General features: G+C 41.2%; 1 protein-coding gene across 13 annotated transcripts in view; it reads right to left on the bottom strand.

Moving 5' to 3' along the window:
* Positions 1–19,651, bottom strand: part of SIPA1L1 (signal induced proliferation associated 1 like 1) — a 362,796-nt gene that overhangs the window by 263,914 nt on the left and 79,231 nt on the right. For 10 of the 13 annotated variants that reach the window (XM_053889555.1, XM_053889552.1, XM_019451356.2 and 7 more), the window contains one exon: positions 17,691–17,757. The exons of 2 other annotated variants lie outside the window; for them this stretch is intronic. The gene's annotated coding sequence lies outside the window, so the exon portion shown is untranslated. Of the gene's footprint in view, positions 1–6,473; positions 6,505–17,690; positions 17,758–19,651 lie in introns of all 13 variants that reach the window. One more of the 13 variants, XM_053889553.1, reaches the window with a different exon arrangement.

The following is a 19,651-nucleotide window of genomic DNA, read 5'->3' as shown; positions in this document are numbered from 1 at the left end:
AATTTAGAGTAGTGACCCTTTCTAAAGAGAATGGGAGAGGATGCCAGTAATACACATTCTGTATTTTTTAAATTAGCCTACAAGATTTTATATTTTTAGTTACTTCTATTCCACTTGGTTATTTTATCCTAAAAGAAGTTTCAAGTGTTATTAACATTTTGAAGCAACGTATCAAAAAGTGTTTTGAAATCTTTTTCTCTAACAAAACATCTAGAACCAGGAGAAAGGAGTCTGAATTAAAAATGTAACCAGAGGCATCTGGGTGGTTCAGCGGGCTAAGAATCCAATTCTTGATTTCGGCTCAGGTCATGATCTCACAGTTTCATGAGTTTGAGACCCATAGCGGGCTCTGTGCTGACTCTGCAGAGCCTGCTTAAGATTCTCTCTCTCTCCTTCTCTCTCTCTCTCTCTGAATAAAAACGTAACCAGTTTTTTCCATCAACTACAATAGCTACGCCACAGGAACAACTATCCAAGATTCATCCAACATTTACTCCACAAGTATGTATGTAGGACTTACTGTGTCCCACACGCTATATCCAGCCATGGACAGACAACGATGAAACAAGACAAACACAGCACCTGACTGCAGCAATTGTACAGACTGCATGTATCCTTCTGTGCCACCACCTCTGGGCTCAAAGAGAAAATGTGCTTCGTCATCAATCCTAACTAGGGCTGAACAAATCTTCTTCTTACAACGATACCCATAAATGAGACAATTTTTATTAAGAAGTATAAAATTATAATCCTCTCCAAATAGCAGTATGATGGATATATTTTTATAAATAATCTAGATGGCTAAAAGCCCAACCAGAGCCCTTTGGGAACTTCTGGCCAATAATACAAGGACAGTGGCCACTGGAGGCCTGGCTGGAGCTGGAGCTGGTCCTTTTCTGGGACTAGGGAAGCCAGCCCAGGAAAGGCCACATAGGGCTCTCCTGTCTAAATGCTTACCAGCCTAAATCCCATGGGAAAAACTCCCTGTGCAAGACTTTGGACCTGAAACAGACCCGTAAATAACCTCCATCTATGGCAGACTTAGTGACTGTGTACATGAAATAAGCCCCAGAAATACCACCATTCAAACAGATTTATAACAATACCACGTTTCCAGTCACCTCACAGCCATGAATTCATCAGGTCGACAAGATTCTGAGAATTTATATGATCAGAATTATAGTTCATAAAACAAACAACTAGGTTTCGTGATCTTTCCTAAACCATCAGTGGTTTCTCAATAACGACATAAGAAGGGTCCAAATTCTTTAGGTGCTCCAAGTCCTAGATGAGTGGGTTTCAACCTGATTTTTCAACTCTTTTCCCCCACACCGCTCTACACAGCCATCACTCCAGGAAAAGTGAACTATTCTCTCTTACCTGAACACACTCCTCTCTTTACCTTTTCCCATGCCTTCTCTCCTGTGTCCCATATGTAATGAGTGGCCACTGATAAAGTGCCTCTCTAATCCCGAATTACATCCACCCTGTTGTGCCCAATTGAAGGGCCACCTCTTCCTCAAGCTTGTGTTAGTGCCCCTTCTACTGAACTTCCGGTGGGCTCTCTCTGTGGAAAGGTATGCATTTTGGAAAAAACACCACTGAAATCTCAACTCTGCCACGTACAAGGTTAGGCCTTGGGCAGCGGACTTGCCTCACTAGCCTCAATGTGGACAACACAGGGGTTTCAGGAACTACTCTGCAAGGTTTAGGGGTTTCTGGGCAACGTCTGTGGCCACGCGTTCGAATCTCAGTGCTAACACAACTGCAAATGGACTGACTTCAGACAAGGAACTGACACGCCATGAGCCTCAGCTTCCTCAATGGGAGAAAGTGTTCCCATTTCTCAACTCGGAGGAGCTCCATTTATTTCATGGCGGAATGACAGGTGTCAGGGAGCCACTGCAGAGCTGACTCCCATGCCTGGGCCCCGGCGCCCCCACCCCCCATCCTCAGGGTTAGCGGCCCTCCTCTCTCTAGGCTCCCGCCGTACCCTATGCTCCCCTCGGTCACGGTATTACTTGCCCCCTCCATCTGGTGGCACATTTATAACCCAAGTGTAGACTGTCTGGCATTCTGCAAGCACTCTGATGAATACATACACTAGGTCTAAAGTGTTTCACAGGTATAAATCGAAGCACACCAATAAAATCAGGACCCTGAGTGATTCTCAGGCTGAAAAACAAAGGAAAACACCTGTTGAGAGGCTACTTATTCTTTCAGGTCCAGTTCAGATAATAATGCCCTTGACTCACTGAAATACTAGAGCTGGGCTGCCTCCTCCAGGAAGGCTTCTGCTGCTTCCCCAAGAAGGACACTTGACTTTGCCACTGTGAAGCAATTCATCTCTAGCAAAATATACCACACCCTTCCCTGTACTTTTTTTTTTCTTAACCACCTTACCTCCCCAATCTGAAGGTCAAGGAGGGCAAGCAAGGCCTGTGTGTGACTGGCCTTCCTTCCCAGCCCCTCCCTCCCCCCCAACAGAAAAGGGAAATGAAATGGATTAAAAAGGAGCATTAAAGCTTCGAGAGAAAAATCATCCAAATCACAAGCCAATTCAACATCGCATGATTGCTCTGCCAAGTGACTCATCACCTCTGAGACCCCAAAGTCAGGGTCTGAATAGAACTAGACAGCCAGTCCTCTTACAACTACAGGAGGAATTCAGCAGAATCTCCCAAAATCAAAAGAAAAGCTTTCCCCTGTAAAAGGTTTTCATTAGTGGTAAAAGAATCAGAAACAAGAGAAAACACTTAACTGAAACAAAAATGTTGGGTGGGGGGGTAGCAGCTCTTTCTGTCCTTTTAAACTTTATAATGTTCATGATACTTTAATTTAATATTCTTCCCTCCTCAAGCCAAATAGTTTTCTTAAGGAAAAAAAATCAATGCTTTACATTCCATATTCATGAGCAGTTACAAAAATAAACGAGCACACACAATGGTAGAGCTTTTAAAAATTAACGATTAATCAAATTAATGAAAGAGGACTTATGTATTTTGAACCCGCTGTTTTCCAATACGGGTATCACTTCATTAAAACATCTGCTTTCTTCCTCTGACACTTCAGAATCGGCAACCCTGGAACACACGTACCCAACGCCCCCCACCTTTTTGGTGAGGGGTAATGGCAGGGAAGAAGGGGAAGGTTGTGGTTCTGGAATTAAATACTGACTTCCCCTCTCCTTGCCCATGGCACATTCCCTGACAGTGTAAAAAGAAACAGAAGCTTGAATTGCATTCCGAGCTCACTGAAGCGTGAGAAGCCAACCTCGAAAACAAGTTCATGGGGGGCAACCTAGTGATCCCTTGTGTTGCCCTGCCCTCTGTGAAGTCCGCCTGCCGAGGAGCCCCCAGCTCTCCTTAGAGCACCAGAGGGGAGCTGTTGGAAATGCTCTCCCCAAGCTAAAATCAACCTCGTTCATCCAAGAACAGTAAGCAGGGAAGCCAGAGGGAGGAAAACCCTGCTCTCCTAGGATTTTGGGACCAATTCCAAGAACTCTGCTTCTCTCGCTGCCAGCAGCACCCATCAATTCCCATAGTAACCAGCCCACGGCTTTCCAACTGGCCCCAAAGGGAGGCGGGCATGCTGCAGAAAGAAGCACATGGGAGTGTGACCCAAACCTCAGGCACCCTTCCAGTGTGCCTTCAACATTCCCACTCTACCTCCCCGCTGCCCTTAATTCCCAGGTTACCACACGGTTCTCTCCTTTGCCCCTTCAAGCTGGTGCTGAGACAATGAAGGGACTGTTTTCCTAGGGCTCCGCACAAAACCATCTCCTGTTTTCTGATGCAATCTTGGTTCAGGTCTACTGGGTACTGAAGCAATCATGTTCCCCCCACCATACTGTGCATAAATGTTTGCTGAATGAAGGAATCCTCTGGTGCAGAAATAAAGATTTCAAAGCTAAAGGGGTATAGATTTGAGATCCAGGACGGGAATGAAGAGGCTGCACTCCAAAACGGAATGAAGAGCTGAGAAAAGGGTGCTGAAGTAGGTGGAGACACCTCATCTTTGTGAAGAACGGGATTTGGTTCTTGTGATGAGCAAGCAGGAGTGGGAACAGGAGGAGGAAGGCCACACAAAGGGGACTGACAGTATTTCTGTCCCCAACACACTCACCAAGGGCACCGCAATCAGGAACCATGGCTCATGACAGTGATGGGCTTATAGGATATGAAAATCATACCTGGTGATTTTCAACAGGGAAAGGGGGAAGGATCAAAATGGGGGGAAGACATTTTGAGAGGTAAAAATATATTTAGCTGATTCTAACATGTTTATCTAAAAGATTACTATGTTGAGATTTTTTTGACTAAAAAAGTAAAGGAGAGAATCAAATTAAAAGTGCTCAGCCTGGGCTATGAGCCCATCTGCAGGATTTCACATCTTCAACAGAATTTAATGGCAGAAAGGAAAGGAGATCATGAGGGTGACAGGAGGCTACCATTGCCCTTGGAGTCCATGCCCCACTCAGAGGATGCACATGTCATTAGTAGATACCGAGTAACACGTCTGCAGGGTTGTAACATACAAGCTATACATGCGTCCATGATACATCTTAACAGATTCTCCCAAACCACTTTCTAGTCAGGATCCCACAGCAGTATGGAGGGCTCCTTTAAACACTTACCTACTGGATGCACGGCACTGTGCTAGTAACAGACTCTCAAGTAATAAAACAAAGACCTCCAAACATGACTCCGCATCACCAAAAGCAGAGGGGAAATGGAAGGTAAAATATGGAAACTGTAAACTTTACTGGGATAGAAGGTAAGATTAAGAACAACTGTTTTTGGGGCACCTGAGTGACTCAGTCGATTAAGTGTCCAACTTCGGCTCAGGTCATGATCTCATGGTTCGTGGGTTCGAGCCCCGCATCAGGCTCTGTGCTGGCAGCTCAGAGCCTGGAGCCTGCTTCGGATTCTGTGTCTCCCTCTCTCTCTCTGCCCCTCCCCTGCTCATGCTCTCTCTGTCTCTCAGAAATAAATAAATGTAAAAAAAAAATTTTTTTTTAAAAAAAGAAAAACTGTTCTTCATATTATCAGTGACAAATCTCTTTAAAAGTAAATCTTTCAGGGCGCCTGGGTGGCAGGTCATGATCTCATGGTTCGTGGAATCGAGCCCCATGTCAGGCTGCTACACACTGACGGTGCAGAGCCTGCTTGGGATTTCTCTCTCTCTCTCTCTCTCTCTCTCTCTCTCTCTCAAACTAATTAAGTAAACTTAAAAGGAAAAAAGAAAAGAAAAAAAATCTTTTCAAAAAAACATTTGATATTGAAAAATATCAAAATCAATACAGAAATTTATTGCAATCCCAGTAAAATTAACAGGATATTCTTTTGGGAGTTCAGAATCTATGTTTAAAGTTCATATGGAAAAATAAGGGAGCAAAAATAATGAGAGTAATTATGAAAAAAAAGAGCAATAAAAGAGACAAGGCTTAATACTTGCCTAGTTAAACATGTTATAAATACATAATAATCTCAAAAGTGTGAAACTGGTCCATGAATAGACCATCAAATCAAAAGATAAAATGAAAATTCTAAAAATACTTTGGAGAGCTTTGTAAGATAAAATGTGACATTTAAAATCAGCGCAGAAAAAACAAATCCCTCTATAATGGTTTTGGCACACTATACAGCCACATGGAAAAGAGAATGGGATACCAACTCACCAAAAAAAAATCTCAAATTGATCAAAGAATCCGACGTTAAAAAAAGAAACAAAAAGATTAAAAGAAAGCAGGAAACATTTTTTATACTCTTGGAGAGCATAAGACAACCTTCCTAGGAAGAACATGAAATCTAAATCTCATAAAGTAAAACATAAATAAATATGATTATCCAAACATAATAAATTCATAGACTGCAAGTTAGCATAAATGACAAAACACACACCCAGTGGAAAAAATCAAGAGCTCCTACCACAAAGTGGAATAGCTTCTTTTTTTATATAAAGAACTTATCTCATTAGAGAAATGGATAAAGGATCACAGAAGGCAATTCACAGAAAGAAAAACTGCTCTTAAACACAGGACAGTATATACAGCCTCATCTATAACAAGAGAAATGCAAAGGAAAACGACAAAAAGATTCCCTTTTCAGCTATGAAACTGGCAAGGATTAAAAGGTCTAATCACACACTCCTGGCAAGAGGAAGGAGAAGGGCACACATGGCTGATGGGAGTGTAGACTTGTACAATGCCCGTGGAGAGCAGTCTGGCAATACTTATGACAGACATGAAGACACATATTCTTTAACCTGGAAATTCCTCTATATAAACCTGTATACTTTCAAGTTCAAGGACTGCCACAGAGGCACTATTAATATCAAAAGATCAGAAAGAAAGTCCATCATTATGAGACTGGATAATAAAGTACAACCATAAACTGGAACAGAACAGAAAGAAAGCATAGTACAGTATGCTACAATCTATATAAAAAATAAATTTTAAAAAGCATACATACTGAATGCAACATGACATTTCTAGATTAGATCCTGGAAAAGAAAAAGGGCATTAGTAGAAAAACTGGTGAAATCTGAATAAAATTTATACCATTTAGTTTCACTGTATAACCTTTTGGATTTTACTCTGTGGACATGTATTAGCTATTTAAAACATAACGTTTAATTTTTTAAAAACCTGATTATTGGGGCACCTGGGTGGTTTAGTCAGTTGAGCATCTGACCCTTGATTTCAGCTCAGGTCATGATCCCAAGGTTATGGGCTCAAGCCCTGCATCGGGCTCCATACTCAGTATGGAACCTGCTTGGGATTTTCTCTCTCTCTCTCTCTCTCTCTCTCTCTCTCTCTGTCTCTCCTCTGCCCCTCTCTCCCCAGCTTGCACACTCACCCTCTCTCTAAAATAAATAAAATGAGAGGTGCCTGGGTGGCTCAGTTGTTAAGTGGCCGACTTCAGCTCAGGTCATGATCTCATGACTTAGGAGTTCAAGCCCCGCATTGGGCTCTGTGCTGACAGCTCAGAGCCTGGAGCCTGCTTTGGATTCTGTGTCTCCCTCTCTCTGCCCCTCCCTGGTTTGCACTTTGTCTGTCTCTCTCTCAAAAATAAATAAACATTAAAAAAAATTCTTTAAAATAGATCAAATGAAATAAATTTTTTTTAAAGTCCCTGATTATTTTGCGATTAAACCTACATCATACATGGCACTGATACTGCTAATAAGAAACATCAAGGGTAGAAACATGGCTTCAACACTTCTACCGCTTGAATTATTGCACCTAAATACCCATCTTTATTACCTGCTAGATGATTGGCCCTTTAAGGTAGGGGCCATGTCAACTCATCTCTGTACTCAAAGAATCTAGAGAGTATGTGCCACATGGTAAGGGTTCAACAAATGAGAGTCAATATTAGCATGTTCTGGTCCAGTGATTCAATTTTTGATTAGTAAGAAATTTTGTATTTCAAATATCCAAACCCCTGGAAGGCTAGGAGTTTCCCTCGGTCCTTAGCTCATAATGACACGGAAGAGAAAAGGAGGAGGCAGAGAAAGGTGAAGTGATTCTCACTGAGGAGGATCTGGGCATGAAAACACAGGGAGGCAAACAGAGCTCTGTGCTGGGAGCTGTAGGGACTATACAGACAAAGAAGACACAGTCTTTCCAGTAAAAGTCAGGCATAATTGAGGCCGATACTCCCCAAGGTGAAAAGTGTGACACTGCCTTGCATTTTCCAAAGTGTCTTACACAAAGGCTTTTAAAATGCTTTTCAAGGAAAAATGACTTATTTTGCAATATAAGAAAATGATAAAACTCCAATTTAGACAAAGGTTTAGTTTTCTATGATGTCTTCTCGGGGAAAAATTTTGTGGGTAGCATGCTTAAAAATGTCCAAAGAAAAAAATTCTAGCCTCAAACCCCATCAATACCTAATTTTCTAAGTATTCAAAACACAAAAGATTAAATAATGTAGGAAATACTGAGGTCCCTGAACAGGCAAAGAAATACTATGGAGTTTCTCCCCAAAGCACCAGTCACCGCTGTCCCATCACATCTCCACAAACTCAACTCTGAGCCTGGGACCCACACCATAAAGTAACAGAACTCGGGCAGAACTTTTGATCCCTATGAACACTTATTTCTATTTATAAATAAATTTAGAAATCAGACAGATGGCAGCTACGGCTCCTCCAAGGTCTAAAATTCTATTACGTGTCTCTTCCTTCACACCCCAAATATAAACAAAGACCTTGGAGTCCTTTCATGCAAACACACATGCATTTGTCTGTATGTCCTGGGGGAAGGAGCTATCTGTAATACTTCCTTCCTATATCCAGAGCGGCCCAACACACACAAAAAAACAAAGTGGTATCTGCCTACAAACTGAAGGTGCACGTAAATGTTCTCAAGTGAACGGGAAAAGGATTTATTAACCTCTGTGTTGAAATTCAATTAAAATGTGAAGGCTGTACAGTGAAACCTTAGTTCAACTGTGCATTCATTGATGTTGAGGCTCATATAAGCCTCGAACTCGGCTTTCATAGATCTTCTATGTACCAGTCAGTCTATATATAACTTCTGTGAATTATCTTTAAAAACATATACTGCTACTTGATATTTTTATTTTGTTTACCACTTTCGTAGCATGGAAAAAAGAACACTGAAGAAAGTTGTGGGCGTATTCATCCATATGCAAAGACACGTGAATTATCAGTGGAAAGTTTTGTTCTAATTTATTTAACATAATCCTCAATCTCGACCCACTGGCTTGAAAGGTGACTCAGGAGCTAATGCTGAGAGTTCATCTCTGTCAGTTGAAATTTTCCCTTTCAATACACAGGAATAACATTGTGCCACTAATAAATATGTTTTTCTTCTGAAGTTCTTTTTCCCTAAATAACCAGCATTTTTATGGTATAAAGTTTTTTTATAAATAACACAGAGACAGAGAAGAGTTTTCCAAGAAACATACAAATAAGTTCAAATTTCCACAGGGAAAGAAGTACTTCGGTGGATGAGGATATGAAATCATATCCATCTGTAGGATTGGCCAGGAATGCCTTCCTGAGGAAATGAACTCGAACGTGTCTCAAAGGAGGAGGAGGTGGCTGACAGGTGGCAAGGAGAAAGGGAAATTCCAGGCAAATAAAGAGACGTGCGTAAAAGCTACCTCTCTGGTTGCCTCAGGAGCAGAGCCACACATTGACCTAAGGTGTGGCAAAGGTTATCTTAGTCATTAGGACAAACGGGAGGGAGGGAAACTATATGCTACTCCACGAGCCTCGTCTCCTCACCTGGTACGGGAGAAGGTGGGGCCACAAGGCTTCTCTGGCCCGTGCAGCCACAAGGCACACAGCACGGGCACCTGGCGCTCCCGCAGCCCTGCGAGGCATGTGGCTTAACAGACCCATTGGACAGACGGGAAGAGCGCAAGGCTCAGGATCCCCGTGAGGCCTCGGTTAAAGGGTTTCGGAAATTAAAAGGAATGCTGCATGGTAACTATTGTGGAGAAAGAAGTTGCATTTTAAGACCTGACAGCTTCAAAAACCAGAGCTCCAGCGCATAATCAACTGATCAAACAACAATTCCACTCTTTTCGTAAGAGACTAAGTAAGCAATGAAAAACTGTGCCTGTCTCCCGTGACATGCCAGACAACCACTGGGAGGAAAGGAAAAAGGCATACACCGCTCTTTACTGTGAAGAATATTCTTTAAGGGAAACCAAACGACAAGGCGGTGTGTGCCTATCCCTGCCCCAGTGAGCGGAAGCCCTCGTTTAGTTGTGTATTCCCTCGGCGTGTGGTGTCCATGATGTGGCAGGGGTTACGCAGAATACACAGCACATTCCTCAGCCATGAGAACAGAGATGAGCAGTTCACCGAAGAGGCCCTTCCACACCTCAGTGGCTCTTCAACCCCACACCCAGCTTTGCCTCCAGAGCACAGATTCTAAAACTGGGTGTTATTTTTACACAAGAGCTCACTGGTCATTATAATAATGTACTTGCTAATTATTTAATTGCAGAATTCTCTATGTATAAATAAATTCACATCTGGTAGCAAAAATATAGCCCATAAATAAAACTAGTCTTTAAAAAAAAAAAAAACAACTTCAAAGTCAAATACTGGAAGTTAATAAGGTCTACCTATTTGTAAACTACAAGTCAGTCCTTCAGATTTAGCTTCTACCCTGTCCTGGGGGACAGAGTTGTGAGTTCAAGCCCCATACTGGGTGTAGAGATTACTTAAAAATGAGATCTTAAAAAAAAAAAAGAAGGTGAAATACAGATAATATTTCCATTACCACGGCTAAATCAAAATCTAATCAAGTGTAAAAAGATAAACTACCAGGAATAACCAGAACATCACAAATGAAGCTGGGGTTTTGTCTGACAGAGAGCAGAAGATCCTGCCGACTTATTACACGGCCACACAGAGCTGCAGCTGGCAGAATTCATTATGACGGGCGTGAGCCTGCATACACATTCTTTTCCCAGGCTAAAAACTTGACAGTCACTAAAGAGGGCCTAACATAGAAATGTTTAAAAAAAAAAAGTTAAGACAGTAACATCTCAACCAAAATAGGCATGCTCCCTTTTATAGTTTTTCTTAAGTTGATTTGTTTGAGAGAGAGAGAGAGAGCATACGCACAAGAGCAGGGGAGGGGCAGAGAGACAGGGAGAGAGAGAATCCCAAGGAGTTCCATGATGTCAGCACAGAGCCCCACACAGGGATCAATCTCACAAACCGCAAGATCGTGACCTGACCTGAAGTCAAGAGTCAGATGCTTAAGCGACGGAGCCACCCAGGGGCCCCCGGCATGCTCCCTTTACCACTTGGAGTCCTTTCCCACCAGTGGGGCCTATGTTTGTGAGGATGTAAATTTAACTTTTTTTTTTTTTTAGAAAAAGAGAGAGCTGAAATCAAGAGTCAGATGCTTGACTGACTGAGCCACCTTGGTGGCCCTTTTCTTTTTTTTTTTTTTTCCCCAAACTTAACTTTTTAATAAAGATCATCTTCTGGTAACAACAATAAGGGTCCCTTTCTTGGGGCGCCTGGGTGGCTCAGTTGGTTAAGCGGCCGACTTCAGCTCAGGTCATGATCTCGCAGTCCATGAGTTCGAGCCCCACGTCGGGCTCTGTGCTGACAGCTCAGAGCCTGGAGCCTGTTTCAGATTCTGTGTCTCCCTCTCTCTGACCCTCCCCGTTCATGTTCTGTCTCTCTCTGTCTCAAAAATAAATAAACGTTAAAAAAATAAAAATAAAAATAAGGGTCCCTTTCTTGTAGCGGGACTCTTCAGAAAAATCAGGGCTTGGATGGGCACCATTTAACTCCTCCATTTTTAACCCTGTCAGCGCACCATCAGCCTGGCTTTTCCTGACTCACGGAAAATAAAATACACTCTCAATTCCAAGAACTGCATTGCTGATGTTACATCTACCCATAACAGCTAGCTGCTGGAATGGAAAAGAGAAGAAGGGAAGAAGGAAGGAAAGGAGGTAGGGAGAAAAGCAATAAGAAATTTGTTGCTGCAATACCTGTAATTAATGTAAGATTTACTTTAAATATAATCAAACATATCTTTCTCATTTTTAGTTACTACAATGCCATGATTTAACAGAAGATAAGTTGTAGAACAGTAAATTAATAGGAAAACGTCCTCCTTATAGACTAAGTATAAAAATAGTTTATAAAACAGCATGCACAGGATTCCAATTTTGCTTTTTTTAAAATTTTTTTAATGTTTATTTTTGAGAGAGAAAGAGAGAGAGAGAGAGAAAGAGAGAGAGAGAGCATGAGTGGGGGAGGGACAGAGAGACAGGAAGACAGAGAATCCCAAGCAGGCTCCAGGATCCCATCTATCAGTGCAGAGCCTGACGTGGGGCTCGAACTCACAAACATCAAGATCATGACCTAAGCGTCCGATTTCGGATGCTTAATCTGCTGAGCCACCCAGGCGCCCCTCCAATTTTGCTTTTAAAATGTATACATGGTCACACAGAAGAACAAAAATGAAAGAAAACTATTAAGATCTTAGCAGTTCTAAAAAAAACAAATGACTTAGTTTCTTCTGTAATAAATTACATGACAAAAAAGCAGGAAGGGAAAATGTTACACATTAAGAAAGACCTACAAGAGACAAATGCAATGTGCTATCCTGCTTGGATCTTGAGTCCAACAAAACTATAACACTGCACTTTTGAGACAATGGAAGAAAATGAACATGAACTGGAAATTACAGAACTAGCTAGTATTAAATTAGAATAACTGTTAATTTTGTTAAGAATAACAACATTATGACTTTTTAAAAGTGATTATCTGTTAAAAATATTTACTCAAGCACTTATAGGTAAAATGGTATAATATCTAAGTTGTGCTTTAAAACTCAAAACACAAAGCAAAACAACAGAACAAAACCCAAAAGCAGGAAGAAGATAGATGTTAACAAGAATGGCAAAATGTCTATAATTGTTAAAGCTAGATGATTTAGGTATATTAGGGCTCATTATGCTATTCTCTCTACTTTTCTGTATGCTTTAAAATTTTTATAAATAAAAAGTAAAAATGCTTAGAAGGATAGTTACCTCTGAGTGGTGGGGATTGTGTGAACTGGGTGATTTTTACTTTGATCTGTGTGTCTCTTAGGAGCATCTAGATTTATACAATAAATATGAATTACTTTGGTTACCTGAAGAAACAAATGTTACTCTTTTAGTGGGTGGGGGGGTGGGGGGGGTGGATGGGGGGGCGGTGGATGGATCTTTCAACGCCCCGCTCCAATGATGCCACCTCCATGGATTTAATTCTCCCTCTACGGACACCACAATGCATTTTACTTGTATTTCTACAAAAGGTTTTATTACATTTAGCCATTCATTATGGCAATTTTTAATTAATTAGGTCTTACCTGTCTCTCCAGGAAAACAACTTGAGTATAAGAGGCATTTGTTTTTTGGTATTTCTATCCTAGTCAACATCAAGCAAAAAACTCTATACAACAGGTGTTAAATAGTTGTTTACTTAATTAACTTTTCCACTAATAAATTCAGAGGGGAGACCAATGGCAACAGAAGTAGAATGTCTTACTTGTACCTTACTTCTTGTAACCACAAAAGCTTTCAGGCTGAGACACATCCAGAGGTCCCTACACAAAGACAAATACCCGTCAAATGTTACCTAGTCAATTTCTCAAACAATCTGTTTTCCAGTTGACTAGGGGGAAAGAAAACATCAGTCAGTAGCAGAAAAAGGCCAGTTACTAAATCAAGTTATAGACTTAAAAAAAAAAAAAATTACTCTCTGAGGGGGAAAAAAAATCAAAGTCTGTTAGTTCTGCAGCAGCCATTCATTATTTAACCTACTGAACACTCATCCAGAGCAGTGGTGGGTCAGCGCATTTTTATTAAGGAAACCATCATGGCAGAATACAGAGCCAGCCCGTGTGCTGAGACAAACAATGGCTCAGGAAACATCCCCAGCTCTGAAAACACTGATGCCACGTGGAAAGGCCACATGTCCACATCTCTCTCACGTTTTCTTTATTATCATCCACTCACTGGTGGCCTTGGCATGTTTTGTGCAGACAGCTTTCCTCAAGCCTGCGGCCTTCATCTCTGTATGCTCGTGGTTAAAAACCATTTCCAAAAAGATACAATAAAGTCATCCTCTCAGGTGCAGCAAAAACCCCAAAATAGGCCATACTGGACTTCCCTAAATGGAAGACTCCCCCGCCTTTGCCTTAATTTCACACACATGGTTTCGATGAAAGAGACTCAAATACTGGTGAACATATTTACAACTTCCTTTTATATGTAAAATATGCTTAAATACTGACAAAGATTAGAATAAAACCTACGATGTAAAATAAAGCCCCCGCCACAAAGCGTCCTGAGTCCTTTGACAAAAGCGGGATGGTGAAGAACTGGGGATTCAAACTCCTCCCCGGTTTCATCTCCAGTTCCACGCTGTGATCTGTTCCCAGAAGCCAAGTCTTCAAAATCCCTCCACCGACCAAACTTTTCAAGGAAGGGAGAGGCTGAAGTCTGCACCACTGCCACCCTCACTTCTCCCCACAAGCACTCACGTTCATGTTCTTGCTTCTCTCTTTTCTGATTCTTTACGTCAGACATTTGCTCAAATCCACTCCTATTTGGCAAATTTTAGATTTCCTAGACAGTCAACCAGAAAACAAACGGTTTGAGAAACTGACTAGGTAACATGGTACCAGTGTAAAACATCGTATCAAACCCGGGGCCCAAAATAAGGACCAGGTACTTAGAAATGAGGCATTCTTCCAAAGACAACTTAATTCAATTCCTATGAGCATTTGTTGTATTTGTCACCAGAATGAGTTTAAGAGAGGCAACTCTTTATTTGATGTGGGCAGCTGTGCTGTTCTGTTTTGAAGAATGTAAAGGTAAAAATTCAGTGAGAGTAAGTTGTTCCTACACAAGAGAAAAAGGGGCATGATATTAGCAGTAAATGTGAAGGGGCCATACCACAGTTCCATAGGCTGGTAAAAATGTTTGGTAGGCCAAAGGATTTCACAGAATTTTCTTTCTTAAGAACAAAGATGGAGGCTTTGAATAATAAATAAGTATACTGGAATAACCCAAGGCATGCCGAACTCAATTAAAATTAGTCATGGCCAGAGAAGAAAGGACAACTCGGCAATCAATCCCTTCGCTATAACTATTAAAATTTTAATTATTTCGTATTATATTATATAGTCAGCATTTAGTTAATAAAATTTCATCTAGTATTGATCTTAAGAAGTTGTCTCTCTTTTGTACTCTCGGTGCCCCTGGGAAACTTCAATGTAGGCTGACCCAAAGCCTCTAAAAAGTCTCCAGGAGGTAAGCATTTGAGTTCTGTTCCTCTTCGAATTAGTGTCTCCAAAATCCAATTCTCAATTAATCTACTGTCTGTCAGTGAACTACCTTTAAAGAGGAAAGTGTCTGCCTAGGTTTTAAGGAAGACATAGTTTGTCAGAACAACAAGCAGAAAAGAGAGAAGCTGCATCAGTGGACGTGAGGCTCGACAAGCGGGGAGGAGACTCCAGTTTTCAACTGACCTCTGAACCTGCTACACTCATTGTGTTGTCTGGATGGCCAGTGTAAGGCATTACGATTATTAGGTTTCTTGCTACCACCACAAACAGCACCAAGAAAAGCCCAGGAGACTGCACCAACACACATTTTCTTTTCTTTTCTTTTTATACTTACTAAATGGGTTGGGACTTCCCATAAAACAATTAAAAGTATGTCTTTGCCTTTGTGTCTCATGCCAGCAAACTATCAGTCCTCATAAATGTGACCAGTTTTTCTTTTTTTATTCTATTCTCAAGAAAAGAAAGAAGCGCAGAGCTTTTTAAAATTTCCTCAGCTACTCTCCCATTAAAAGCAGAAACCTAGGACGCAATGACCAAATTGGAATAAGAGACAAATTTAAACAGCATCTCACTCATCTATTAGTACGTAACTGTCTACATAAGAAAGGGAAAGTCCAAAGCAAAAATAAAACATTTGGGAAAATTATTCAAATATTTCAATGTGGAAAGCAAGTAATTTAGTCAGAGATTATCATCAATTAACATCACTCTATGTTTCTCGCTGGGCACTGAGAAAGAATATAGAAACAAAAAAATTTAAAGGAAGGAAAAGAAGTGTGCTTTCTCAATTCGATTTTGTATTCTAGAACAATATTACTCAAAATATAAATAAATAAAAATGTAGGAGAATGGTGGATTTAAGAAGATACACATGGGACACATGGGACAGAACATGTAACGCTTTGTGGGTTTGTTTGGTTTGGTGTGGTCTTTTAGACTTCTGTTTTCTTCTGACGAAGCGAATTGATTCAGACATCCCTTAAGTGGAGAGTCTTTGGATAGGTAAGTGTGCATTTAGAAGGCCAAGAAAGAGACATGGCACCAACGGGTCTGGCAAACCATTCGATCGAAGCCTCCCTGGTCTGTGTGACCAGTTATGAATGCTTAAGAGAAGAATCTCCCACCTGACCTAACAGATAAACTGTACTAGCGTCATCAGATATTATCTCCATTAAAAGTAGTGATTTAAGTGCCCCAGGGTTCAGGGTAAGCTGGGCAACTCAATTCAAAAGACAAGGTATAGCTGCTACAACACGAAAGCTAAACAAGTTTGGCCTCAACGGTAATCCTCAACGTAAGGCCTCCACTGACAACTGTCATACTCAAGTTCAATCAGGAGCCGATCCTTACTTAAGAGTGTTTAGAATACAGAAAGACACACGGGGACTGCACAGAAGGTACACGTTTCTCTTGTATACAGGCACTCCGGAGGGGAAAAAAGTGAACCCTGAAAAGTAACTTCCAAGATTGAGGTGAAGACCAGAGGGCACTGATTTCTCTTCCTTCACAAAGTACCTGAGCTACAGTCATGGGGCATTCCTGCTGGCTTCCTGCTTCACCACTAAGCAATTTTTGATGGTTCCAAAGATGCTACTTTCTCAAAGACAGGTTTTCAATTGTGTTGCTAATAAAAGACGTGGGCTTTTCAAATGGCTACAAATTACAGAGACCTACAAATCCTTCTTGGATTTCACGTTATTAAAGAAGAATGATGCTGAGATTGGTCAAATAAATGCTAGCAGGAAAGTGTCCTAATGCACTTTAAAAACATTTTCAGAGATAATCATTCCTCAATTCCTCTTCCTGAAATTCAAGGAAGGTCGGAAACAGCTAGCCACTGTGAAAGCAGCGCTCCAATTACCCCGCGGGCTTCAGGAGAGAAGCCCTAAACTCTGCACAAAGGTTTACAATGGAGAGATGCTCAGATAACCTTGACCGTCCTTTGTAGGATGAAATGCTCCAGAAGAGCAGTAGTGCTTCTGCTCCCAACAAAGCAGCAGATAAGAAAAATCCCCAGGTCTTTGTTTCAGCAAAACCAATGAAACGGACATATCCCTAAACCACTTGCTTTATCTCAATTTCAGAGTTTAAATTATATTTAAGCATATTATAGCATTTTTAGCTTGTGGAAATGTCTCTCTCTCTCTCTCAATCAGAATGAAGCTGTTGTTTTTCTCAATAAGCATATACCCTTTTACAACTTATTAAAGTGTCTGAGAAGCGTCCACTGAAACATGAGAGCATGCCTAAGGTGGACCTGGACTCCTACCCGGGAGTAATAACCAAGGGCAAGCACTCTGAGATCAATGGTAAGACCCACATCGGTAAATGTCGGCAGTACATCATCCAACCATCTCTCAGTTTTTCAGGATAAGCCCTGCTTATCCAAACTAAAATTTCCAAATTATACACTAATGTACCAGAGTTAACAACATGGGTTGAGGTATAAACCCCCATCACATTTTAAGAAACCCAAAGGAGATTTTCTGAAACGTATTTACTATGGAATGGGAACATCAGTAGGTAACAAAAGCCGTCTTATTATTAATTTAAGTATCCAGGAAAAAACCTGAACGATTTTATCTGCAAAGATGACGACGCTGAATTCAGAAATCAATGAGTAAAAACTACACAGGAGCCTCGCATCCTCTCCGTTTCCATTTCTGCCTGTCAGCGGTCACACAATGAAGTAGGAAAATCCGGTGAGGAAAAAACTGAGCATCCACACTTGAGGGGTCCAAATTTCACGACAAGTAGCAGGTCTTCCAAGCACGAAAGTGTGAGCGATATGCCCTTCCCCCAACGTGACTTTGTGACTAAGCCACCAACTCACCTCATTCCACTTCAAAGTCACCGGTAAATCTTGCGTTTGAGTCCAACCTGAGGTATTCTCTCAAAACCTAGATTAAAATAATGATGAACTTCAGTATATAATAAAGTTCTTTTCAAACTCTAAAAAAACATACAATTGTACTTCACAATATTAAGGGGGAAAAAAATCACAGCTACAAATCAAATCGTAACTGTGAAAGGCTATGCCCCACTCCTAAAACCTTCTTTAACTGGAAATCTCTTTATGTGTAGCTCAACACACATTTAAATGTAAGCCAACCAATAGCCACTCCCACTTAAACAACAAATTCTTAAACCTAGTTATTTAGTCTCTAGGCAGATTGCCGATCCAGGGCCTCTATAATCTGGTCAGGAAGTCTGAGGAGAAACTCAGGAACCTGAATGGGTAAGAAGGCCCCCAACAAAGTGATTTTCATGGAATCAGCCTGTCGCGTGCCTATGGGAACAATTGTTCCGAACCAGTGGTTCTCAACAGGGGGTGATTTTGTACTGCAGGGGCTATCTTACAATGTCTGAAAATTTTTTTTGGTTGTCACAGCAAGGAGAGGACGTATGCTACCAGCATTCAATGGGTGCAAGCCAAGGATGCTGTTAACCCCTCCTACACTGCACAGGACAGCCCCCCCACCGAAGAATTATCCAGCCCCAAGTGACAACAGCACTGAGGTTGACAAACCCTGTTCCAAAGCAAACAACCATTCTGATTATTTAGAAATTTTACAATTCTCACACGGGTCGTTTCAGATAGGTTATAAGCTCCCACTACATTTCCTGTGACTAGTGAGTGAGCTTATTATTAGTTAAAAGATTCATACATGCCCCATATTAGTAACATGCAGTACATGTACCCATTCTAAAAATATTAAAATAAATCGGAGTATACATGTCCTTAAGAGCTTCCAAGGAACTAATTTTTAAATTTTCACTGAGGAGAAATACTACATCAAACTAGGTGAACTCCCAAAAAGTCTGTTCCCAAGCATATAAAAAAACGGAAGGTAAGAAGACTAAAAAGAATCAGAACTGGGACGCCTGGGTGTCTCGGTCAGTTAAGCATCCAACTCTTTTTTTTTATTTTTTATTTTTTTATTTTTGAGGGAGACAGTGCGAGCGGGGGAAGGCAGAGAGAGAGAGAGAGAGGGAGACACAGAATCTGAAACAGGCTCCAGGCTCTGAGCTGTCAGCACAGAGCCCAACATGGGGCTCGAACCCACAAACCATGAGATCATGACCTGAGCCAAAGTCAGATGCTCAACCAACTCAGCTACTCAGGCGCCCCAAGCGTCCAACTCTTAATTTCAGCTCAGGCCAGGGTCATGGGGTTGTGCCCTGCATTGGGCTCCACACTGAGCATGGAACCTGCTTAAGATTTTCTCTCCTTCTCCCTCTGCCCCTCTCCCCCACTCGCACTATCTCTCCTCCTCCCCCTCTCTCTCTCTCTAAAATAAATAAATAAATAGACAAACAAACAAACAGAACCAGAACTTAGTTTCCCTCACAGATATTCTCAATTCCTGGTAAAGACAAGATGGACAAAGTTCCTCTTCCCAGCCTGTCACCCGAGACAGCAGGACTCTCATCTTTTATTCAGCTAAATATACAGGTACTCCAAAATCCACTTTAACTGTATTCAAAATGGGACTTACTGATAACAGATCTTTCAGTATCCCAGTTGCTAAAACTTGCAGTTTTTACATGACTGGCCCCACAAAACACACCCCCAGAATAGGTAAAGAAACCTGTAACACTCAAAACATATACTTTGCTTTGTCAAGCTTAATTAATGAGCCGTAACTAGCTAATTACTTAACTGAGACATACCTGACAGCTGATTTGCACCAGTTGGGTACATGAACAAACATGTGGAGTTGAAAACTCAAACAAAAGGATATCATCTATGAACACACTTAGAAAGATGCCATGAGGATTAGTGCATTCAAC

Source organism: Panthera pardus, unplaced genomic scaffold, assembly GCF_024362965.1.
Source record: "Panthera pardus isolate Hobbes unplaced genomic scaffold, ASM2436296v1 HiC_scaffold_24, whole genome shotgun sequence".
Taxonomy (NCBI): Eukaryota; Metazoa; Chordata; class Mammalia; order Carnivora; family Felidae; genus Panthera; species Panthera pardus.
Note: the sequence above shows the minus strand (reverse complement) of the source record. Positions and strands in the feature narration are given on the sequence as shown.